This window comes from Crocodylus siamensis, chromosome 5, assembly GCF_052110815.1.
Source record: "Crocodylus siamensis isolate JL-2025a chromosome 5, ASM5211081v1, whole genome shotgun sequence".
NCBI classification, from domain to species: domain Eukaryota; kingdom Metazoa; phylum Chordata; order Crocodylia; family Crocodylidae; genus Crocodylus; species Crocodylus siamensis.
Genome location: NC_143399.1, coordinates 119,154,322 through 119,180,761, shown reverse-complemented (window position 1 = coordinate 119,180,761; position 26,440 = coordinate 119,154,322). Strand labels below are relative to the sequence as shown.

The 26,440-nt window shown below is 43.0% G+C and overlaps 1 protein-coding gene across 6 annotated transcripts in view; it reads right to left on the bottom strand.

The window, feature by feature from the left end:
* GLI3 (GLI family zinc finger 3) overlaps nucleotides 1–26,440 on the bottom strand; it is a 267,088-nt gene that overhangs the window by 117,645 nt on the left and 123,003 nt on the right. The window lies entirely within an intron of this gene.

The window sequence follows — 26,440 nt, the reverse complement described above, 5'->3', positions numbered from 1 at the left end:
CCTGCCATAAGTGAGAGGAGAGTATGGCCCATACAATTTGCATTGATTGACATGAATATTTATTTATTTATTTGAATATTCTCTTTTTATAACTTAAATGGCAAATTACGTAAAGAAGCCTTTAATAAATAATTACAGTGCACATATGTGAAGTGGCAGATCAAAAGGATCATGAAGACTTTCATAAGCATTCCTGATTCTTTTTTATTAAAACAAGTGAAATTGTCAGAGAAAGAAAAGCCTAAATATAGAATACAAATAGCATACAGTAAAACAAAATTATTCAGTGGAATGCACTACTAAAACGGCAAGCACGCTAAGTAGTATCTGGAGTAAATTACACAATGACGTTAGAAGGAAAATGTGGTCAGTAGAGCCTGTGCTGGGAGAGACGCTGAGCTACACTGCACCACCAGGGAGCATCAGGAGGTATGTGCCTCAGGGCAAGGGGATTAATTCGATGCAGCCCTTGAAAAGGATCAGGCGTCCTTCTCCCATGTGGCTGGACACCTCTGCCGATTGACATGTAGGGGGAAAGAGCCATTGCTCTGATTCCTCCTCCTCCCTGTTTCCAGCTAGTTACTCCTGGGAAAGCCAAGTTTGCAGCTGCCACTGCACTTCCTATTACTTCCAGACAGCCTTGGTATGAGGTATGCAGGAGCAGAAGGTTACCTGGAGTCTCCTCCACAACCCCCCGCTACATAGCTTGCATAAGGACCAGCACAGTCTGGCCCTGTATTTTCCAAATAACTCTCTAGTAAAATCTCTCCCTGATTGTGGATGAGAAGGCAAATGCTTACTATAGCTCTCAAACGACATTTTCACACCTTTGCAACCTTTTATGTAAAAACATCCTTTTCTAAGGTATGTCATGCGCCATTACGTTCCTGAATGGAGGAGACAATGTTCATGCAGTTCTGCAAATCTGAAAAGAAAAATGTTTCCAATGGTAAGCAGGTCCCTACCAACTATTCACTATGTTCTACTTTATACTAAATCCACATGTTTATGTGATCCTAAAAGCTAATGAGAACAGATGTTATGTAGTGTCATGGTTTCGCTAAAATGATTCTAAAAAAAGAAAATCCTTAATTATGCTCTATCCGTAAAACCAAGCCAGATGCCTGTTTCAGTCTTGCTTGCTGACTCTTAAGTTATCTTCTATTTGTATTTTCTCCTTTTAAATTCTGTCTGTTATGTCTTTCTTAGATTATGTTAGCAATGAAGACAATTGCCTCAAACCAATAAGAGATGGTCAGAAAGCGAGAATGCTTTTTATCAAAGGTTTGACCTGAAAAACTGGACATGGCAGAAATCCAAGTGCAGAGTGGACAAATCTGGGGTAGAGGAGGATTCACACAAATTCTATACAAATATTTATACTTTTTTTAGAAAATTTTGAAACATTTGAAATAATCTGCTCAAAGCTACAATCTTAGGTACAGTAAGATCTTCAACTGAACATTTCTCCCATTTACTGTCTCAGGACTTGGTCCTAAAAATGAAAAATGATTGTGGTTTACTAACATAAGCAGGGAAACCTTATTCATGATAGCACTAATTCTAGCCATGTGCCACTAACTGGACATTAATCAGAGGCTCACTGGCTTCCAGAGGAATCAGGGTAGATCACAGGACCCTACTATGTGAGTGCTGGCCTAATGGTTGTTGGTGGACCAGAAGTTACTTGCTTCTAGTGCATAAAATGCAATTGCATCAGTCGCCAGCCCCTGAAATGAGAGGATAATATAACTTCAGAGGGAAATGCTTGGGGGTGAAAAAATGGCAGAGAAAGATATCTATATGGTTTGATGCCTTGTTTGTGCACCCCATGCACCACCATGCTCCTATCTGTGCAATATTCTGAGCTGAATTTAGGCCCTACCAACTTATGAGTATTATGAGTACAAGTTTGGGGGTTTAAAATAAAAAAGACTGCTAACCTTTATAATAAAAGCACATGTCCATTACTTTCCTCTATGAGACACACACACATACAGATTCTTCAGTAAAACATGCCCTTCCTCTGCATCTCTTATAGTAACTCTGAGAAACACAGGAAATAGAGGAGGCGTGAGCACCAAGGGCCAGATTTTGAAATCCTGACTTGCATCTGACAGAACCCTACTCTGTCTAAACCAGGGCCAGGCAATTATTTTATCTGAAGGGCCACTTAATGAGTTTTGGTGAGCTCTCCAGGGCAGCAAGGGTATCCCTGCCCCTTGACAGGTGCCCTGCCCTCTGGTCGCCATTTTGGAACCAGAAGTCCTGCCCCCTAACCCCTGACCTTTGCCACCAGAAGTCCCTCCCATTGTCCCCAGAAGTACTCCTTTTGGAAAGGGGGTTTCCCATCTTGGAACTGGAAAAAAAACCAAATTGTATACTAAAAATTAAACCCTGACAATAATATATTTAAATTTTATTTTAAAAAATATTTTTGTCCTGATTTGTGTGCGTTTGTGTGGTGTATATAGAGGTGATTGCATAATAGCTCAAAATGAAGTCTTAATCTTGTATATTGGAGGGGAGTGTATGGAGGGGTGGGTATGAAGTTTGTGTGGGGTCGTGTGTATGTGGGGTAAGGAGGATGTGGGGTATCTGTGGATGTGGGTGGGTGTGTAATGGGTGGTCTGTGGGGTGTGTTGAGGGGGAGGGTGGCTGAGGTGTGTGGGGGGGGTGTGCGGTGTGCATGGAAGGGGTGTGGGCACATGTGTAGGGTGAGCAGGGCTCCCCCCAGAGGCACACAGGTGTGTGTGGGGGGGATTGTGTGTGGGGAAGTGAGGTTGTGGCGTTTGCAGGGGAGGGCTCGAGGGTATGCTGGGGTGTGCATGGGAGTCCCCAAATGTGTCTCCCAGAGCAGGTCAGCACCCGCCTCCACTCCACAACAGCCTGGAGCTCGTGTGCCCTACAGTGCCTCCCTGCCACTGCCAACAGCGTGCAGCCCCAGTGCGCCCCATGCCTACTCTGGACTCACCCCCACCAGAGCAGGTCAGAACCTGGGCACAGCCCTGCACCACCTGCCCATGGCCTGTCCTGTTGCTCCCTGGGCACGCAGCACTGGGGCCACCGCCTGCCACCTGGACTGCCTTTCTAGGTGGAGCCACCCCAGCCTCGCTGTGTGCCCAGAGGGCAGCAGGATGCACCACAGCTGGACTGCCTGTGCCAGGCAGGACGAAGGGGCCCATCCAGCCCAGACAAAGACTCGCCGTGGACCATTTCCAGCCCACAGGCCATATTTTGCCCATCCCGGGTCTAAACTATATGGTACAGTATAGATGGCATAAACTATACAGTGAACAAACATGCACACGATGCAGAGTTTACTTTTCATCCTTGCTGATCTGAGTTAAGCATCTACTTTGGAGTTCAGTACTCTTATTTACCCACTGAAATACAGTTTAATCTTGCACAGCATTAGCAATAAAGTAAAATGTGATCTGTAATTTCCTTTCTCAGGACTAAAAGAATGCCCTTTAAACTACCTAAAACCTCGGTCACTCTAAGTATACAGATGAAAGGTAAAGTACCCAATAATTAGTATTTGATGCATCTGTTTGTACGTTATATATACACTGCATTATATTCTGTTCATGTTCACTGAAATGCAATTGGATAAATCTAAAAAAAATCCTTTTTGGGTCTCCTAACATTAAGTTTCTCTACACATCTTGGTTGCATCTTGTTTGTAGTTACCATCTGGGAAACAGACGTATTCCATCATTGCACAGGGAGCTGTCTAAGTCAACCCCACATGACTAGAACCAAGCTGCATACCTAGCATCCAGCATTATTATCCATCTCATAGTTTATTATTTACACATGGGCAATACAGTCGATGAACATCATAACTCAAGTCTATGTGTAATAACTTACTGCACTGTAGCCTTCTCCTGTTGCAACCGTTGAAAAAACACCACATGATGACTTTTCCAAAGTCAGGCTAAAACTGCTGAAGCAGAATAAAGTGCCACTAAACCTGGCTACCTCCTATTTATCATACAATTTCCTGACTGATGGTTCCACAAACCAGCTGCTAAATGCTGTGTACTCTACTGTCAGCAAACTAACATGCTAAATGGAAGACAGGGAGAATAATGTGCAAACTAGTGGAATCAATTTTACTGAGGGAATTCAAATTCTGCCATGTGTGGATAAGTTCCCACACAGAGGTAAGCAGTAAATTCTACATGCTTAGGGGTCCAAAAAGCTCTCCACTTTGAAGAGCTTTGAATATTGATATGAAAAATACTCTTATATCAAATGGATATCTGAAAAAGCCCCTAATACCTATGACTTCACTTAGAATGCACTTAGAACCCTATAAATATGTAATTTGTTGGCATGTATTTAATTAGAAATTAATTTTAAAATATGTGTGTGGCTGTCACTAAGACTATAATCAGTTATCTGCTGGTCATTCTTTTCCCACATAGTAATTGAGAGGAGAGGAGAGGCCTGTAATCTCATTAGTCTAGAATCTGGCCCACTGTCTCATTAGAGATACTATAAAAATATTACAGGCCATATTGTGCCATTTGTCTTTACACTGTACTGCTTAGAGGGTAAATAAGAATAAAGAGAATACCTGCAGAGGAGGGGAGAAATCTGCTTCTTACTGTTTGTTAGGTGTTGTCAGAGAGGTCTTGACCATCTATACAACTTGTGACCTCAAAGCCAAGAGTCCTTCTACCCTTAGAATTCAACACAGTGTGGTTAAGGCATATTTCTACAGCCAAAGGTATGCAAGCCTGAATGACCAAGTATCCAGCTAGTTCAGCTGGGGGTGGCCTTTAATATCTATCTGGAGCAGAGGCTTGCACACATGTCTATGGAACAGTAGCAAAATGTCACAACCACTCTGTTACCTCCCCCCCTTATGCACACAAAGATCCTTAATAAAAGGATAGACAAGTGGTCTAAAAGGATTGCATTTGTGAACTGTTAATTTAAAAAACATTCAACAAAACTCTTCAGTTTTGTCACCAGAAATTTCCCCTCTACCACCATAATGCAGCAAAAAAAAAATCTTCAAGGCAACTTCAGTCTTCATGATGTCTCAAGAATCTTCATGATGTGTCATGATGTCTCAAAAAGGCTACACAATTTTAAAAGGATGTAGAGAAACTTGTGAGATTCTAGAGGAGAGCCATGCACATGAACCAGGCCTTATAATGAGAGGCTGAGAGCTTCAGCTTGGAAAAGCGCAGGCTCAGGGGGGACCTGGTGACTGCCTATAAGTATATAAGGGGTGTGCATCAGGATCTGGGGGAACGCCTGTTCACCAGAACATCCCATGGGGTGACAAGGTCAAACAGTCACAAACTTTTCCAAGACTGTTTCAGGCTGGACATAAGGAAGAACTTCTTTACAGTCCAAGCCCCCAAGACCTGGAACAGACTGCCGCCAGGGGTGGTGCAAGCTCTGAATTCCTTTAAGAAGCAATTGCATGTTTAGCTTGCTGGAATCCTATGACCCCAGCTGACTTCCTGGCCCTGGGGTAGAGGGCTGGACTCGATGATCTTCCGAGGTCACTTCCAGCCCTAATGTCTATGAAATCTATGAATTGTTCATTAAATAAATACCTGTTGTGGAAAATTTGGCTGAGATGAAAATAGGTAGTTTCTGCCAGGCCCAGCTTTCTTATAAGCACATACAAAGATATTAAATTGACTTCCTTTAACTTGGGCCTAGACCAGTAGTTCTCAACCTTTCTGAATTCAAGGCACCCCTCCACAACTTCTGTGAACTGAGTGGCAGCACCCAATAACAAAAACTAGTTTATATATTACAGTGCTTACTTTCTTACAAAGGGGCTGGCCAGAAGGGGTGCGGGTCATCCAGGCAGGGATAAGTCTGAGCCTGGCTTATCTGCTTACCTCCTCACACCTTACTTATATCCGCACAACTCATGGCAGCCTTCAAAGGCCCCAGGGTGCCCCACCATCCTAGCTGAGAATCACTGGCCTAGATCTTGCAATCACAATCCATGTAGCCTGAGCCCTGAATCCCTATGGACAATCCTGAAGTCAACAGACTACACAGGCTCAAGAATCTATCTGTATAGAGCCAGCTGCCTAAATAGGGCCATAAGCCCCAATTCAGAAACACATTTTGTGGCATGGCATTTGATGTGGCTGCCAGGTTAAGAGGTCAAGCATCTTGCTGAGCCATTGGCAGGTGGGCTTCTGGGCTAACTGTGGAGTCAGCTGACCCAAGGGGACAGCAGGTGAGGCTAGGCCTGATCAAGAAAGTCACCTGATTGGAGGAGGGTTGGGTATAAGCCCAGACCTGAGGTTTAGACAGGGTATAAGCCCAGACTAGACCTGAAAGTAGGGCTGGCAGTAACATCTTAGGAGCTGGTGAAGGAACATCACCCAGCAGGTAGGTTGCTGCTCCTAAATGCCAGCAAGAAGAATAACATCTGGAGGTTTGGGTAGGAACTAAGGGGAAGGAGGAGGTTCCTGGGGACCCAGTGTAGGGGTCCAGAGCCCTGAGAAGAGGGCTGAGTACCTGGGGCCTGTTGAGAAGTTGGATGAGCCTAGAAAGAGAGATGATGAGTGCTCACAGGCCTATCGAGAAGCCAGGTGAGCCCTAGGAGAGGGGCTGAGAGTTTGCGGGCTTATTGAGAGGCCAGGTGAGCCATGAGAGAGGGACTTAATGTTTGGGAGACCTAGTGAAGTGTCTGGGCAAACCCATGAGTGGGGCAGAGTGTGTGGGCCTATTGAGCAGTCCGAATGACCCCAGAGAAAGAAGGGGCTGCATTAGGAAAGATCCACAGAGGTCTCTGGGTGAGCCCAGAGAGAGGAAGTGATGTATGGAGGGGGCCCAAGAGGGCAGACTGACAAAGACAAGAAGGTTGACAACTGGAGGACTGACCCTGAGAATCTCAATGGGCCTGTATGGGGCTAGGGCCCAGAAAGGGCTGAAGGGTGAAATAGACCATGCCAGATCTGGGAGAGCCTGGAATTCTCAACTGGTCACAGCTGAGACAAAGGGGTCAAGGGGAGTGGAGCACAGGATGATGATGGCTGGTGCTAGGCCATGTGAGGGGAAGGGATCAAGGGAAATGGCCAAAGAATGAGCAGGGGGCCAGAGATGGAGGACTCTGTAGCCAGGCCAGGGGCCCTGGAGGTTCACAGCCCAAGAGGGGTGTAGGACAGTTAGGGGGAGCCCAGGGATGGATGAGTAAGATTAGGTAGACCTGAAGATTGGTCCTGGGCAAGACCACAAATTCATCCTGCTGGGGCTGGTTAGCATGGTGGGGTTGCCTGTGGTGGGGCAGCCTCCATAAAATGCCAGGCATGGGCAACTCCAGAGAAAGGTGAGGATGGGACACTGGAAAGCCTCAGCTCCCAATGCCTTGTGGGTTACCCCATGGAGGGGGAAGTTTAGGGGAGCACACCGAAAAGCATTTTCTGCGGGGAAGACCACGTGGACCACATGAGTCCAATAGCCCAGCAAGGGGCCGGGGGGGAGACTGGGACCAAGTGCGTTCAGCAGCCCAGCAAGGGGCCAGGGAATAGAGTGAAGGGCCAGATGGGTCTGAGGGTCTGGAGAGTAAGGCCCAGCAAGTGTAGTAGGACCAGAGGGGTCCATCGGCCCAGTCTACGGGCCAGGATTAGAGTGCAGGATTGGACACGTCCAGGGAGTGGCTGTGTGAGACCAAGGAGTCTGAAGGCCTGGAGTGGGGCTGAGAGAGGCTGAGGGGTCGGAAGGTCCAGAGAGGGGCTGGATCAGATGGCATCCTTGCAGATGTTTTACCAATTGTTGCAAGGCATGGGGCATGGTGTAGGGAAGGTACAGAGCCATAGAATTGGCCCATAAGGTGAGGACCACAAGCCAAGTGGTCATTGTAATAAGACCAGGGCAGCCTCCTGCATTCTGTGTAACAACTAACATCAAGGTGTGGTGGGAGAGAGTTAGGCAGACTGCCAGTAGAGCATGGCATCTCAGTTTTGGTCGGGGGGTACCCTGTGACACACAAACACACCTAGTTAACTCCCATTGACTTCAAGAAGAATTAACCATATGCTAACCGTGGAAAATGTATGGACTTAAGCTTGTTCCTAATGCTTTAAAGTAAAGCATGATTTCCAGTAATGCTTTACAGAAAAGTTTGCTCAAATGGAGTTGGTTTCTCCTCTAATACCATAAGCAAAAATATCTTTTATGCTTAAGATGCACAGCTACAGAGTAAAGTCTCTTTAAAAAAATAGAGTATAGCCAAATAAGCTGTATACGCACAGGCATATAGTATCAGTGAACAGGTAGGGAAGGGAGGTTGCATGCAGCAACAGCTGCCGACACCAGGTGGCAGGCAACACCCCTTCTCCCTGCCTCCCCTCCCCTTCTCCTCCCTGCTTCCTCCCCCCTCTCTGCTGGCTGTTGTTGGGGACAGACAGCGGCAATGGCAGTGGGGGAAGTAAGGGAGTGCAGCAGTGGCAAGGGGGCACTGCCACCAACCCCCCCCCCCCACCTTCCTCTTCCTGCTCCCCTCCCTCTCTCCCTCTGTCCCTTCCTCTCCTCTTCCCTGCCACCTCCCCCTCCCTGTTGGCTGTAATTGGAGGAGGGCGGCGTGGCAGCTCCCTCATTCCCTCTACCCGTAATGCTCCAGGCCCTCCCAGCCACTCAGCGCATGCCCTCTCAACAGCATGCGCAGCTGGCCCAAAGCATTAGGGACAGACAGACAGGCAGGCTAAGGCTTTTATTATATTAGAATTAGGGATGGTGGATCTGCCCTGGTCAACCTTGGTGGTTTAGATGGTAGGACAGACCCTGCCTTTTAAGAACCTATTCTGCCCAAGTACAGTGGGATTCCTGCCAAACCCTCAAGCACCTAGGTTAGTGAAACAATGGACTTTGACTGTCAGTGAGATGAGTGAGATGTCATGTGAGTTGTGAGATGGTAACATAGAACATATGGGATTCAACGCACAACATTTGCAGTATGTGCAACATTCTAGGGGTGTTTATTGTTTGGATAACCCGCAAAACTTTAGAATGGAATAGTGCATCAAGAGTGATCCTAACGTGAAAATGTGTTACAAACAGAGGACCAACTAAAATCAATGAGAACTTTTTCCACTGATTTCAGTAGTACCACGATGTCATCCCAAACACATCAGAAACAATCTTAAACAACAGAGATGGCCAACATCTAAGTGGCCAGGGGCTGCCCAGGGACCACACTATTGTGAGTCATGGGACCCTGGGCTGCAGTCTGTCCCCCATACACACACACACGGGTGACTATTGTACTGTGCAAGTAGCCCCTACCTCAGCTCCCTTGCCATGCCATGCTGCAGGCTCCCCTGGCACCTGGGCTGCACTGTTCTGCCCTGCCCCCTGAAGGAGAGGCAAGAAGCAAAAAGTGAGGGAGGGAGAAGGAGCTGAGAGACCACAACTGCATCAGCAGCTGGATCAATAGGGGGAGTAGTGGCTGGGTAGGAACCCAGGAGCTGTACATTAACCCTTCACAGGCCACCAGTTGGACAGGCCTATTATAAAAATATATACTTTTTTCTTAATAGCCTCCCAGTACACTGGAGAATTCTGAATGACTCTGCCAGCAGATTTCTATAATTCCTTTGATTTATGAACTGGGTACCTAAAGACAATTTTCTAATATTTTGGTTTTGAGGTCCCATTTGAGGACATTAGCACTTCTTCATTTATGTTTGCTTCAACTGATCTGCATCTAACAGAATTATCCTATTTTATGGCAAGAGGCAGGGTGATTTTTTTTCTGAGCAAACAGCTTATTCTGTAATGGAAGTTTCTCTTTCTCACTTTAAGGCGGCAATGTCAACTTGACATTTTTTAAATTGCTAACATTTTTAAAAAATGACAGTTGGCAACAGGTTTCATAGATAGTATTTCCTGTTGTTTTTGTTTTTAATCACTTTCAGAAATGAGTTTTTATGTGCCTCATTTCTATTTTTAAGGGTATTTCCATCATGGAGAAAAATAACTAAGGCTGCAATCTTGAAAATTCATGCATACCTCCATGCATTGCAACTATTCCTACAAAGCATTGATTAGATTGGAACTAGTCACAGTGAATAAAATAAAGTTTGTGTTTTAAGTTTTTGCAGAATTTGGGGCTAACTGACTACATGGATGAGGGAACCATAAAACTGGCAGTGAACAATGAACTGTACAATGCACAAAGTAAATAATTACTTTGAAATAAGGAGATGATTTTTCATTTCTTTTCTTTTTTGGTATTTATGACATTATTTCAGTTACAGTAACATTAAGTATTATTTCTAACTGCAGTCGATTTAAAAGATTCAGAGAGAAACGTGATTTTCAGAATACATGGTCCTTTTTCTATGCCTCTTGTTCATAAACGTACTCCTTTCATTGCACTTCTGTTTCTAGCTTCAACCTCCGTCAGAGCTCACCCCACCATATCAACCTCACAGGTGATCCATTGTAAACCTCAAAGTTGTACACTGCTCCCATGTTGTGACTATTGTTACTGATTCAGAAGAGCTCCTACCTTGGCAAAGCACAGAAATAAAACTGCAAGCCATTGCACATGTTTACCATCCACTTCCTACCTTTATGTTTGTAAACCCAAACACCTTGTGAAAACAGGGTTTTTTGTTTTTTAGTGGTTCCACAACAAAAGTCCTGCCAAATCTTTGATGGAGGGGCAGTTATCTGTGAACTGGAAGAAAAGTATCTGGAAATGATTACATTAACTGGCACTGGAAGATCTTTAAAATGCCAAATTTGCTGCAGGTATTAGCTAAATAACTGCTGGATTGATTTCAGTTTGAACACTTTATTATTCTTCCCAGTCACTGAAACTCCATTGTCTGAGAAACAGAGCAGCATGATTGTCTTCTAGAATATTAGAAAGTCTTTTTGATGGTGTATGTTCGGTGCTCAAATAATGTATCTATCCAAAAACTGACTTTTAAGATAATTAATGATTTACATATATAAAAGATATTTCAATTCAAGGTTTTCTAAAATCATTCCAGCTCACTATAATCTAGTGACTTACTCCCGATTTGTTACATATATTGAGCTAGATTCCCCAGTCCAGTAAGAGTGCTTTGTGTTACTCTGCCCACACAAAACAACTCTGAATTCACCATAGCTCTGCACAGTGGTTATGGATGATTTTTTTAGGTAAAAGAGTGCAAAGCAGTCTTAGGATACAGGTGACTCTAGGATTTCATGCTAACATCCATTTTGTATATTGGAGAAATAAAGCAATAAAAAGGAATGATTTGCAAGTCAGCAGCAAAGCCAGGAACAGAATAATCATGAGGCAGGTTTACACCACAAACTTACCAAGTCAGGTAGCAGAGCCCTCATGCACAATGCAATGCTAAGTGGCACACCTGCACGGCTGCGTAAACACACTTACAGCTTCTAGCTCTGGAGGCAGCAGGGCACAAATCAGCTCAATGTGTTTGAGGTCACTACTGTCTGGTATGGCCAACTTGCAATACAGACAGGCCCATGTTGTCCCAAACATTTGTGGCTTGCTCCAAATACTCAATATACAGCCCACCTTTCTGCTGCAAACTGCTTTAAAAAAAGCAAAACAAAAACCTACGCTAAAACCCACCACCATTAAATTTAGTATTTGTTTCATCCAGAAAGCGCATGTGCATTGGCTGGAGCTTCAGGCAAAGAACATGACAAGACATCTTGGCCACATCAATATGTTACTTGGAATGAAGATGATCTGTTATAATGCAGCTGGCTCTTGGTATGCATCTTTTTCATATGCTGTGGATCCCTGCAGTGGTTTTTAACAAACTTAATAATGTGGTCTCCAGAAGAAAATGACAAATTGTCCTCTGCCAGAAAACTGACAAAGGAAATCCCTGCTCTGTTACCTCAAATGGACTCTCTGCGGTGAAAAAACAATTTATCTTTTACTTTGCAACATGCTTTCTATTCTGCTCTTGTTCTTCCAACTTCTTGAGTCATTGTATGTCAATGTCCCTTCCACAGCTAAAAACTGCACCCACAAGATTTAAAAAAAAAAAAAAAGCATTCTCATCCCTCAACATCCCTAGTCAAGCACTTTAATTCAAGTTCTTCACAATACTGCCTGCCCTTTGATTACATCACTAGGTGCCTGATGATCATTACCACACACTCTTCCCTGCTGTGATAGCAGCAAAAATAGATATACATGTATACATTAAATTATATGGAGATGGATTGCAAAACTGAGTTGAAAGTATATTAGATTAAAAAATCCTGACCAAGTGAACTCATGCAACAAGACCACACAATTTTTGCACACTGTTCTTGCTAACTGGGTTCTAACATGGCTTCTTTGCCAGTAGAGATGGAAAACTATCAAGCAGTAGTTTGATAAGATATTTTACATGACTGTCTATCCTTTAAATTCAGGAACACCCAGCTTCAAATCTTCTCTGGGTGAAGGGAAGCTTACAAGCCAGGTCTGCCATCTTCCCAGTTAAGTGTCTGAGCTTTGGGGGAAAAAAAAAAGGGACACATATACAGAGAACCATTTTCTAGTCCTCAGTCTAATCTGATAGGCAGGGGTTTGGCCAACTCCATTTTCAGGTATTTAACATGGTTAAGCATCCATAAGGAGTGCACATGCATGCTATGATGGCTACTGTGAATGTGCAACTACACAGATGTGCGTAGCTGGCCATGTGTGCAGGGCTATATGTCAAGGAATAGAATTCTTCTGAGCATATAAGTCCAATAATACCCTGGTGATGACCAAACACAGCCACTTAGATGGCTAGGAAAGAACAGAATAACATCTTTTGCGTGAGATGCATTCCTGTTCACACTAAAGGCAAGCTGTGTAAGCATCCTCTGAACAAGATGCATGAATGAGCACAGTCCCTACAAACATAACCAAAGAGCAAGTGTGGACACTGCTAGCAAGAGAAAAAAAAAAGAAAGTCCGTGTTAATGCTGTCATCAAAAGGTGGAGCCTCTAATCATGCTGATTTTTTTCTCACTGGAATATCACAATACAAAACTATTAGGCTTCATTCAGCATTACTGGCCTGCAAATGTCTTTCTCTTACTGAATACCTGCATTTCTGATTATTTCCCACCAGATGTAACTACTCATTTTTATTTTTGCATTTTCAAACATTTTTTCCGTTATACATAAAAGGAAAATCTCAATGCTTTAAGATTTCTTAATACATATTCTTCCAGTGAACAGAATTCTGGATAACCTTGGGAAGTCATTTCTCCATTCTATGTCTCAGTTTCCTCATCTGTAAAATGGGGAGACTGATATTGCCATTCTTTGTAAAGTGCTCTGGGACTAGTGGATAAAAACATTATCACATCTGGCTCCATTCACTAATTCTGTATTTGAAAAGAGTGATTAAGTTGTCTGACACTGTTTGTCATTAAATTTCTCTGTGTATTGGTCATAATGCTATTTTATTGTAGATTTTTATAGCAATTTCTTGTAATAATTTCCCGCTATTTTAATAAGTTTGAATTTATTATTAGATCACGCTTGGCCAGATGTGGTTTGGGTCTCCAGACCAGTATTCTGGACCTGCAATATTCACTATGCAGTAGTTTCCCAGCTCCTTTTAATGCCCCCTCGCTCCTTGCATTCCTCATTTCTGATGAACAGATGCAGTTGTATTGCTTTTGCTTTAATGCCACTCTCCCAAGCCAAGGAGCATTTTAACTAGCCATTCAAATATAAGGGCATTTCTGGGATGTACCTGTGATTTATGGGGTTTCCTCTGTGTGCAAGTGCTTGTGTGTATATATGCATATGAGCAAGAAGCCTTAAAACAACAAAAAATGGTTGCCTAAAATAAAGAGGGGAGTAAAAAACTGAAGACCCTAACACAGATAAATTAACCCTAGCAGGACTTACCTACTGATAGAGAAACTGGTCTTACCCTTGACAAGGCAAAATGCACTAGCTGAATTTAATCATTTAAAGTCAATGGGAAGATTTTTTTTTCATGCTAGACCAGAAGATTATATCTAAAGCCTGAGTCTGTCAGATGGGGTAAAAGAGACACCATCTTCAGCAGCCTTTCACCACACAGGGAGAAAAAATATTTCTTTTCAACTTAATGCAGGGGTGTTCAGCCTCCACCCATGGACTGGGCCCAACCCCAAGAGCCATGCCATCCAGCCCAGGGAGCTCCCCATGCTCTGTGCACTAGATTGGGCATGCTGGGGCAACATGAAACCTGATCCTTATGCATAGGGGTGGGTAAAGGAGGCACAGGGCCTTGATCCTGGCACACAGATCTGGACAGAGGCAGCACAGGCTTAGCGTGCAGGGCCACATGGATGCAGTGTGGGATCCATCCAATCCCAGCACGTGGGGGCCAAATGAAGCTGCGCAAGGCCTAATCCAGGCATGCTGGCCCAGTCCTAGTGTGCAGGGTTCGATCTGGCCTGTGTAGTGGCCCCAAACCACTCATCCAGCTTGTGGGTCCAAAAGATTGAGTGCAACTGACTTAATGCAAAACACCTAAAAATATATACATGAATATTCAAATAGCAAACATGTCCAAACTGTGGAATAAACTCCCTCCAGAGGTGGTGCAATCACCCACCCTGGAAACCTTCAAGAGGAGACTGGACGGTGACCTCACTGGGGTCACCTAACCCCATCTGTCTTTCTTGCCTAGTGCAGGGGAGCTGGATCTCATGATCTTGCGAGGTCCCTTCCAGCCCCTTACAATCTGAGTCCCTGATTAAGCCCTGCTTTACTACCTAAGGAAGCACTTGAGCATGTGCAAGCTCTTTCTCTTATATTTAACCATTTATCTTTTTGTTGTGTGTGTCTATTGTGCCAACCACAACAGGCCTTCATCCGTGACTGACAATTCTAGGCATTACGCTAATGCAAATAAAGAACAATATTGGTCTCACATTCCCTTCTTGGATGGTCTATTATTTTGTGGCGGGAAGTAGCTGGGAGCTGTCCCCATGCTCTGGGTACTCTCTGAGCTTGTGAATGCTCAGGGCCTGCCTTTTTGGTCTGTGCACACAGCACCTCAGACACGGGAAGCCTAGTCTGAGAGATGCTAACATAACACAAATCATAGTAACAATAAACTGTGCCTGTTCTCTGACTAAAAAGCCTCAAGAGGCCAGTTATTTATAATCCCCTACCCCTCCTTTTCTGTTCTGTGCAAGGCCCAGCCATACTTTAAGCACAAGAAAACAAGTATCACATGGAATTTATTTTACTCCCCAAGTTAGATAGAAAAAGCGGTTGTAGTCAACCAGACTGCCCAAAAAATGCAGGACTTTCCCAAAGCATGAAGCAACTGGTTTCCCGCCACTGAACTGTTTGAAGTTCCACTGAATGCAGGGGCACTTTGAGAGATATGCTAACACCCATATGGAAAAGCTGTTTGACACAAAGGTTGGAGGTCAAAAGTTTAAATGTTCATGACAGAGATGACAGCAGTCCCTTTCTGGTCAATAACATCAAAGGGATTGTCCATTCTTAATGCCTACTATTGTAGCTCTTTTGGATCCTATTGAAATTCTAGCATATTTATTGCACAGTGGGAGCATAAAGACTTTTTGTTTGTTTTGCAGCTTCTTACCAAGCCCAGATGAAAAATTATTTTAGCGGTCAAAGTTTACTGTTTCTCGGACAGCTGCCCATTAGGGTACTTATATGCTCACCCATTTTTATAGTATCTGAGCTTTTAAAATGCTTCTTTAATCATACCTGACACTGAATATATTGGATTGTACATTAAAGGACACACGAGGGAATTTTGCACTCTATTCTCTTCTCCACTCCTATGCATCTTTCACAATTTTGATGCTGGACTGAAGGCATGAAGAGTTTTGCCTAACACTATTCTGAAGAACAGGATCCAGAGAAAGGGCACAAGGGGATATCGAATAGCAGTTTCAGTAAAGTTCAAGTTTACTTCTTCATAAAATGGAAAAAAAAAAAAAAACCTAATGGAAATATGTGGCCTCTACTAGGCAGCACCAAAAGCTCTACTCCTAAACTGCATAAACTGAAACACTCTTGATTAAAATTATTTGACAGCAGGGTCTAAAGGCATCAGTTATGATCCTCAGCCATTGTTCCCCTTTGGCCAGTCATTGTTCAGAAGCATGGGGCAGTACAAGGTGGTCCCAAATAACTTACAATCCAAACAGTCAATACACAGGGAGGGAGAAAGCAAAGTATTATCATTTCCATTGTACAGACGGGAACTGAAGCAGAAATTAAAAGGACTTGTATAAGGAAGACTGGCAGAATCAGGGACAGAACTGAGGTTGACTGAGACCTCATCCAGTGTCATAACCACAAGACCATCCTTCATTTCAAAACTTGTGTTTGTGATTAAGGCATAAACTTTATGACCAGATCCTACAGTACATGTTCATGCAGTATATTAGACATAGGCGAGGAAGTGCTTTGCCAAAATCAGGATTCAAGTCCGTTTGTTACTACCTTCCACAGGTTCCTGTTCTCCTCTCTACAACAAGGATTAGCAGTGTAAGTAGTGTTCCTAACCTCCATCTGGCTAGGCAGAAACAGATGTCTGTATATTCTGACATGATCTTATTTCAAAGTGGGGGACTCTGGGTTACTAATGACGTTATAAAGGCAAGAGCACATGTTGCCTCTCAACAGTCCATTGTCTAATTGGGATGGTTTTAATCAGCTTTAACTGTTGCTGGGTTTCCAGGGTTAATGAATGAATCCCAAATTTAAATCATAACAACCCAGAATTCCCTTGGCATCCCAGCCTCGTCAAGACGGGATGCTGAAGAATGCCTAGCGGAGCAGCAGTTATCACAAAATGCCTGTAAGAGTTTTCAGCAACATCCGTTTCGGCCCAGTTTATTATTTAAACAGCTCCCTAACTGCTCTTCCCAGAGGTAAGCCGCAGCCAAATTGTTTTCCTTCACTTCACAAAGCAGATATGCATGGCTTATTTGAACAGCTCTAAAGTTTACTTTAGTCTCTGTTTAAATACCTTCTACCACATATTTCAAACAAACAGTTCACTTCATTAGAAAGGCAAACAGTTTAGGCAGAGAATACTAGCACTTGAGAAGAACCCCTGTGTAAACACTTTCTTGTCTTCAGCTGTAAGCAGCAACCATGTGGAACTTCACTTCAAAAGCCTTTTCACAAATACTTCACACGTCTGTTTGTAAGTAAATGATAACCCTGAAGAGATTATCTGCAGGGTTGAAAGCCACTCATGACTATCACTGCTGCTGTATGGGCAAAGAAAGACTAAACTTTCATTTCTAGATATGAAATAATAGAATTAGCAACAATATAATAATAGGGCATAGCTTGAAGCCACTGTATATGGAAATTATGTATCACTTCAGTGATGTACCTCCGCAAAACTGGCCTTACAATGGAAAGGCAGTCTCGCCTTTAACTATGAAAAGCTCCTGCACCCACAATTATCCAGTGTTAAACTGTGCCATAATTACAAGGAAACACAACAGGCTAGAACAGACAGAGCCTTCTACATGAGCAAAGCATTGAAACAAGTTGTTAATGGGCCAGTAGAAGCAATGCAGAGTAACAGCTGCAAAGCTAAATAATCCCAAAACATTTTAGCAAGAAAGCTGTCTTTCCTTATGCATTTTCACATGGTAACTTTCATTTGAAAGCAAGACAAATTGACTATTACAAAATCCACAAAAAAAGTATGAGAAGGAGAGGGAGACAGGAAGAAAAACATGAATAGACACAGATAGAAAGAGATACAATGGAAGATAGCCAATGCTATGAGACCTATTCTCCCCTCACTAGATCACATGACTCCTATTGACACTTATGGGACTTAAATTCATTTATTGGGAAGAGAATACACCCCTAGGAGAGTAACGCATTTCAGAAATAGTGAATATGCTGTCACTCCCTGCTGTTTTTACTGTATCTGTCAGAGAAAGAGAAAAGTTTTCATCAAAATATTGGTATTTGTGCATTTAAGTTAAATGACACAAGACAGCTCCGTACAAGTAACTCAGAATTCTCACAGCATTGGTCACTATCACTGTATCTGAAGAAATCACGCCAACCTTAAAAGACAGAAACACCTGGCAGCAGACAAAGCACAAAGTAATGGACACAGAGTTGTCAAAGTTTACCATTACTTTAAACTGCAAAGGGCACCGTTCTCTTATCTCCATTCCCAGGAAAATAAAATGTGTAAGGAGAGAGTTAAGATTAAAAATATTTAACTGTAGTTACGGATAAAAACATTATAAGAACAGTAAAGTTATCACGTAGAAAAAATAGTAAATTAAGAAATGAAGAGAAGTTATTTTTTAAATATATCTAAACACGTGAGAGCATACAGATGAAAAGTCAAGGCACCCCGACTAACAGAGCTCCAATCTTTCAACTATACTTCTTAGTAAAACGGTCCTCTTCTCTTTTGCTGTTAGTTCTCATCATAGCCAGTGTGAAAATCCTAGCTCCACTGAAGTCCATGGAAAGTTTACCCCTAATTCCCATGAAGGCAATTTTGTCACCCTCTGTGATTTTATCATAGGTCTTGGGATACTGCTTTTCTTTCCCATGGGATTTCTTAGAGCCCCAGCTCTAGTAGTTCTAACTTTCCAGCTCTTAATGTTGTGGAGAAAAGTCAGAAAACATGAAGCTTAAAGGCCTCAACCCCAGCAGGAAAATAAGTCATGATTTTTAAGCCAACCCTATGATTTTTGAATACTTGGGGTTGGCAGTTTTGTATATCTACTCTGCCAAAGGTGTTAGTTTGCTAAGATCTTAAAAAGTCCATAAGAAGTTTAATGGCTAAAATATTTTAAATTTGGAACAGCCACTATTAGTAAAACTCTTTGGTGTAGTACCAGAATTGTGAACCACAAATCATCAGTTGTATACTTGGCTACACACACATCTCCAACACGAAGTGTATCTGTCATCAAACTACACTTCTGGGCCTTTTTCATGTTGAACTTTAATTTAATGATCTGGGCTTAAGTAGAAAAGTTATTTCTGAGGTTGTTAAAGGAAAGGTTGAAAATCAGGCTTAAAATGGAAAATATGTTTCACGTTCAACTGGGAGACATGTTAGTTTCACTTATACAGACTAACCCAGCTGTTTGATGGGCTACAATAATAAAAAGGCAGGATAAATAAACACCTGATAAACTCATAAATGAGAGATGTGTATAGCATAAGATTTCATGAGCCTGAGCAAATTTCATTAGATGCTGTGATGTCCTTTCAAAGCATCCGATGGAGCGAGCTTAGGCTCATGAAAGTTTATGGTATACATCTCTGACTTAGTCTATTAGGTGCAAATCTACACCACCTTCTACCCAAGTTCAGAATAGCATAGCTAACCCTATCTTTTCCTACAATAATACATCCTATTATTACTTTTCTTATAACTGGTAACACAAGCTGGGTTAATAATATAGCTCTTAAACACATTTTTGGGAGCTAATAGCAATAACCCTTAGATGCCAGGGAGCTGAGGATTTCCCAGTATAACACCTTGGCTGTCCTAGTAATACATAACTACTGGGATTCCAAATATCATCATCATTCTTTAGGATTACTTACCAGCAATATTATTTTTTAAATTATTTTGGCTGATCTGCTCAGAAAAGGTAAAAATTAGAATAATATATTAATCTATTTTGAAATGTTTATGATACAAAACATTTTAAATTCAAAGGGGAAGACATTTTTTATGTCTTCCCAAAAACACCAAAGGCACCAAATTATGTCATTCCTCCATCTTAATCTTGAAACAGACCATTTCTGTAGAAGTTTTCATTTAGCACCCCAGATGTTCTGTTGCAGCCTTTAGCTGCCCAACAAATTCAGCTACAAACTGAAACCTGCCTAAGTCTTACCTTTAAAGTGTTCTCAGAGCAAATTGAAGAGTAAATGTTTTCGATCCGAGCCTTCAAGAGGCCGAGAATACTACATGGAGTAAAAGGCCAAAACTGTAATTCAGTAGGGCTGTGCGAAGCTTCAGTAGTCAATTCAATTTGGAGGAAATTCAGCGGCTGAATCTCCGAATCTAAATCAATTCAGAGATATTCCGACATTTGGAAGGCTTGTAGGGAACAGAAACTGAGAAGAGGGACAGGGATGGGGTGATCTTCCATATATGGAAAAGGCTGGTGGGAGGGGGGAAGACTGCTTTGATATTGACATCTGTAGCTGGCAGTGACTGTGATCTTTCTCCAAGTACCCTTCCAATCACAGTGCTCTGGGGGAGGGACTTTTCTCCTCAGCCTGGCACCAATGGGAGTGTGCCCAAAAAGAAGTCCTCAGGGAGTACTTGAGGGAGGAACTGCACAAGGCAGGTCCGCAGGTGGCCTTACACTTTATCTTGGACATCTGGAGCAGCCAGGGTGGAGATCATGCCTACCTCTCCCTCACAGGGCACGACCACTCAGGGCATCAGTGGGCTCTCCTTCAAGTGGAGGTGATGGATGGATCCCACATGGCAAGGGAGATCATGATGGCCATGAACTGCATGGTGCAGGGTTAGCTCATTGGGTAGGGCAAGCTCACCCATGGGTTCATGGTCACTGACAACAGAGCCAATATGGTCAAGGCAGTGAATGATGCCAACTTTGTTGCCATCTGCTGCATGGCACGCAAGTTCCACCTCGTAGTCAAGGATGCCTTGGAGTGGAAAAGGCCTCCCGGTAACAGCGCCATCACTACCAGCCAGCTTATTTTGAAATCCAGGGAGGTGGTAGGTTACTTCCACTGGAGCATCAAGGGGGGCAACATGCTGTGGAACAAACAGGCAGAGCTGAGCATCCCACAGCACAAAACCATGCAGGACGTGGAGACTCGGTGGAACTCCACATACCTGATGCTGGAAAGGTGGGTGGAGCAGCAAAAGGCCAACCATAAGATGGCCTTCGTCAGGGAGATTGGGATCAGTGGTTCCCTTAACAAAACAGAGTGGGATACCACCTCCCAGATCTAGGTGGTCTTCAAGCCATTCCTCAAGGCCACTGAGAGCCTCAGTGCTGGCCCTTCTTAGCCAGGTGATCCCCATAGTGAAGAAACTTGAGAATGAAATGGAGAAGTTCCAGGGGATCGATGATCCTGGCTGGTGCAAGCCACTTTCACCAGACCTGCAGGCACTGGTGAAGCAGCTGATGGAGGGCATCAAAAAACAGCTGGATCCCTTGCAGTCAAGTATGGTCCACATGCTGGCGGGCATGTGCAACCTGAGGCTGAAAAGGAGCATCTGCAGCAGCAAAACCCTTGATCACTGGATGAAGGTGCTGGTGAATAGAGTCAGGGAGGCAAAAGGGCAGATGCGGGAGGATGTAGAACTCCCATGCCAGCACTCCAACCACAAGCCAATCTCCTCCACCACAGCCACTGCCAATGTGGGTCAAGGGTTCAATGCTGGGGTCCAGAGGCACCAGTCCCCAGCATCAGGCAGGTATCATGGAGGCCTCAGTGGCTACCTATCTCACCGAGGACACAGAGCCACTGCACTGCGACCCCTATTGGGCAACCTACAGCCAGGCGTGGCAGGATCTGGCCATGGTTACCTGGGAACACCTGTCCTGTCCACCAACCAGTGTTCCAAGTGAGAGGGTGTTCAGCATTGCTGGTGATGTTGTGACACCACACTGCACCTGCTTGGATTCTGGTTTGGTGGAGCAGCTCATGCTCCTGAAGGTGAACCTCCCACTGCTGGGGTTCTCCAAGCTCTACGTGCAGATGGAGTGAGTGCCACCTTCCTCACTCTGCACCTATTTACTTTTTTTATTTGCTTTCAGAACCTTGGGGTGCACTTTCACTGAAACCCCTGCATCACTCTCCCTGAAACGTGGAGGCCTCATGCCTGCATGAGGGGCTACCATCCCTGCTGCATTCATCCCACTCTGCCTTAACACACACAAGTGATGCAAGTTTTGCTTTCAACAGTTTGAGGTGCACTTTCACAGAATCCCCTTTAAACTTGGCAGGCTTCATGCCCTTAGCAGGGGCTACCATCCCTGCTGTTTTCATCTGAATCTGCAAAACAGTGACAAACTTATAGGTATTTTAGTGATTCTCCATTATAGTCTATGGCTGAATCTCCAAATCGGCACTGAATCTCCGAATCTGAATCAGCCAAATCATTGAATTGAATCACTGTCCCTCCAAATCAGTCAAATCTGAATAGAACACGTGCTGCTTTGCGCAGGCCTATAATTCAGACTAACAATCTAATATATTTGGTTCTTTTCCCTATGATTATGCATTTCTAGAGTACAATTCTACCCTATGATATACCTATTGAAACTAGAGGAAACTGAGTTTTTCTACCTGAGGACAGAAGTGGACCCTTGTCAGCCTTATTTCTCCATGGGAAGTCACTCAGGGCAAGACCCTATGCTACTTAGCAGGTACCAAAATGCAATCCAATTTCACTGTTTTCAAGTCTCTGAAAATCCATTAGCACATCTATTTTTGTAGCACAATATCATCTTCACCTTAAGACTAAGTCACAAAAAAGCAGCAAAAAGGAGAAAAAATCATACATCTTTTATAGTAACAGTTTTTCAGCAATGTACAATAGGGCTGCTCTTAGACATCTAAATCAACTTAGACATGCAAACGTTTGAACTGAACCTGGCCCTGAACCTTAGCCAGAAGTGACTATCCATCCCCAAAGGACAGATGGTCTTATTGGGAAGAACTCCAGGCTGCCCCATTGGTATAGACTAATGTAACAACTGTAATGATATCATAGGATAATGGTGCAAGCTGTTAAAATAAGTCCACATGGTTCTGTAGCAATACAAATGCAGCACAATCATCACAGCTTTAATCCTACTTCATTCAGGGTTACAGGACTGTTTAGCTTACTTGTATTACCAGAGGATCCTGAAGATTTAACAGTTACAGTGTAATAGCTGCTGCCTGTTCTGGAGCAGCAGCTCCCCTTCTCCTTTTAAAGTGGCTAAATTATACATTTGTTCTTCTTAGATGGCGGCCTCCAGCTGTATCAGTTTTGCTGGATTTCCACTGAATTTCTCGGCACTAAAAGAGACCCACTTCCTGGAGAAACTAGCTCAGTTGTAAGGAGTTCACTCCTGGGGGGAGCAGAATACAATAAAATCCAGTACCTATAAGAAGGGTGGTAACAGGTCCACTAAGAGGAGGAACAAAATAATAATAGAGGACATAGAAACAGCACCTTCTTCCCCTGTACTCTCAACAGGCATGAGTGGGGGAAGATGGCCTTTGGGGTAGGGAAATAAAGAAGAAACAAGCTGAAGGAAAAATGGCAAGAAGAGGCACTGATGATAGGATGACATGAGGGAAAAGTAAAAAGAAGTAGCATCCAGGAGAGAAAATGGAAAAGAATGGAAACATGAAAGGCAGAAAAAGGAGAATGGAAGGGAAAGAGTAGAGAATACAACAGAAGATAAGCAACAAGGAAGGGCCAGCTAGAGTGGAAAAGAAATAGAAAGGGTAGGCAAAGGATAATGGGAACGTGACTAAGAAATAGAGACCTAGGGGAAAAGCAATGCTGCTAGCCAAATAAACTTAAGAAAAGATGCAAAAAGAGAAAAAGGCTTAAGAAAACTATCATATGAAAAAAACAACTGACTGCTGGGAAAACAGAGCTGGAGCTCGGAGGATGGAAGAGGATAAATAGAACAGAAGACAGAATCCCTGTGTGGAGGAAGGTGGATGAGGTGGCCATTTGGAGCACCTGTGTGAGATATGCAAGTAGTCTGTATTTTATAGGTCAGCCACTGAGAAACAAAAGAGAAGGACAGCCACATTTATGAAGACTTCAGAAACTTTTTTCTTTAAAGTGGTTGGTTATGGACACTCATCAGTGACCATTAATCCACCTTATTTGGATGTCTGTATCTTTAAAGGAATGCTCTATGTAGATAATTATTTGATTAGTACTATGATAACATGTTCAGCTCTGTACAGGAACCAAATGTAAAGACAGTCTCTTGGCCAAAAAGGTGAGACTCTAGAACACAAGATGGGCCTGTTACCAGCTCTGGAAGATCCAGAGCTGAGTATAAGGGAGGTGTCCCTGGTAATACTACTGTCTCTATAATGAAACTCATTTTATACAGCATCATGAAAAACTGGATATAGGGAAGGATTTTCATAAGGGGAAGGCAGCAGCTTAGACAGCAGGTAATAAGAGTAGTATTATAGCTAACAATGAGAACAAAAACACTATGCATACACTCCAGCAGTGACTGGGATTCAATTCAGATTCTTTTTTATTTATAAATGAAACAGTTAACAATTAGAGAACGGAGATCAAAAAATCATATTAATGGGCCTTACAAAAAGACAAGTCTTGAGAGGTACATTGAGAAAATGAAGAGTTAAGTGTCTAACCAAAATCATATAGACAATCAGTGGCAGAGGTAGAAACTGAATTTCCTTCCTATCGACCTGACATCATTCTTTATCCCCAGGCATTTATTCTTTCATTTCTTTTTCTCTTGTAACTTCTTACATTAGTGTAATTCTATCAATTAGTGATGACAAAGACATCAACATAATTTTGTGAAGAAAAAGCTGCATAAAGTTCTTGTGAACATAATCTGAAGAGAATTACATGGGGAAAAGCACCCCTTAACAAAAAAAAGCACCATTTTTAGCACTAATGTGAATCACCACTGCATGTCTGTTCTATAGCTCGAAATGTTTAAATTGGGGTGACATCTCTTTAGTAAAAATGACCTCTCACTTGATGCTCAAGTCCAGGGTCATCCTCAAGTGACTCTCAATCAAGCCTGAGTTCAGCAGCCTGTTTCTTGATAGTGGAATGTGAACAAGCAGAATCAACAATAGCATGTGCTCTTGGATTTCTCTTAGTGACATAGTCTCATTAGTCAAAAAGAGATGGCAGCACTACACTGCTTACAACAACTGTGGCACAAGCTGCCTTTCACTGCAGATCAAGAGCAAATAAGGAAGGGCTGCCCTTCCTTGTGTGTACACACCATAAAACAGCACCAGGCAGCTTTCAGTATTTGCAGTTTCTCTGTATGTAGATCAAGTGCTTGTTAAAAACCTGTAATTTTTTAAGTAGGTGGAAACTCTGAACACAAGAACAGCATATGATGAATATGGCTGCAGACAAAGGCTAGCACAGCTATCTAAAAGAAGATTTGGGGGGGGAAATACCACTGATGCAAACACTAATAAAGGATGTAACCTTGTGAGGCACTGAGCACCACCCATGAAATTCCTCTTGGACTAAAGTAGGAGTTGAGTGTGGTGAGAGAGGGTTCAATGGAACTAGCTGCTACCTGTTAAACTTTATTTCACACTTGAGGCTAGTCTGCACTAATAACTGTCTGAGAAGCAATTTACTGCCACTTCTAGGCAGTGAGTCTACTCTTAGCAGACTTGGCCTGTAGATCCTTAGGACCAGGGATACATGCTTGTCCTCTTATCTCCTTCAGAAAGTAGGTATTGAGAGACAGAAAGGGGCAGGAGGAACACTGGAGGTGAGAGCAAATATTTGAACAGCAGGAAGGACGAAAGATGAGACACAAGGCTGCAATAAATTTTTAAAGGGGGATTCAAACTAGCTTACTAGTGTAGTATATAGTATAGGGATTTTTTTCAGCCAGGTAGGAAAGTATGTTTTTTTCCCCCAAAACTAAAAGCTGCCTCTCGCTCATTCTGTTTGGTATTCATTCCTATTCATATATGGTTGCAAATCAAGCTTAATATTTGCTTTTGAAAAGTTTCAGACAGAAGGAGTTCCTTTTTTCAGATGTAGACTCCTTGATGAAACACAGCCTGCACTGCACTGAAAACTGCCTAGAAGAAGTACAAATGAGGAGGAGTGTGGAGGGGAGGAAATTGAGATTATTAAATTCTTTGTTAACTGGAGCCCTTTCTTCCAAGGTGAGAGGCACTCTCACCATGCGCACTTGGGCAACAGTCAGACATATCTGGGCTATTATTTCTACATTGATAGTACAGAGAAACTTCTTGTTCCCCTTTATTGAACCAGTTGGGGGCATGTAATGAGGAATGTGAGGAGAAATGTGATAAGGAAGGTCTGCATAAAATGTACAAGCTTGGCTCACAGCTTGCACTGGTTGTCATACATTCTGTAAGAGTCAAGTGAGTCTGGCTCAACAAAGAATTTACTAATCCTACTTGCACAAAACCAGCAAAGCTCTAAAGGTATCCCAGATTTTTCAGCCAATCATTAGATTTAGTTTTCCTTTGACAGACAATAAGGTAAGAATTGTATGTTAACAGCTGGTTGTTTTGGGGTATTTGTGTTTGCTTAGTCAAAGTACTTTGACCAAAACCAAATTATGTTTTCAGTTATACCAGTGAAAATCTGCAGTAGCTCTACTTGCACGGTGGACATGTCTACATGTGTCCCTGCCATGCCTTTGCTACTGTACTGTAATTTAGTACTTCCTTTTGGAAATTCTAAATGACAGTACAGTAACA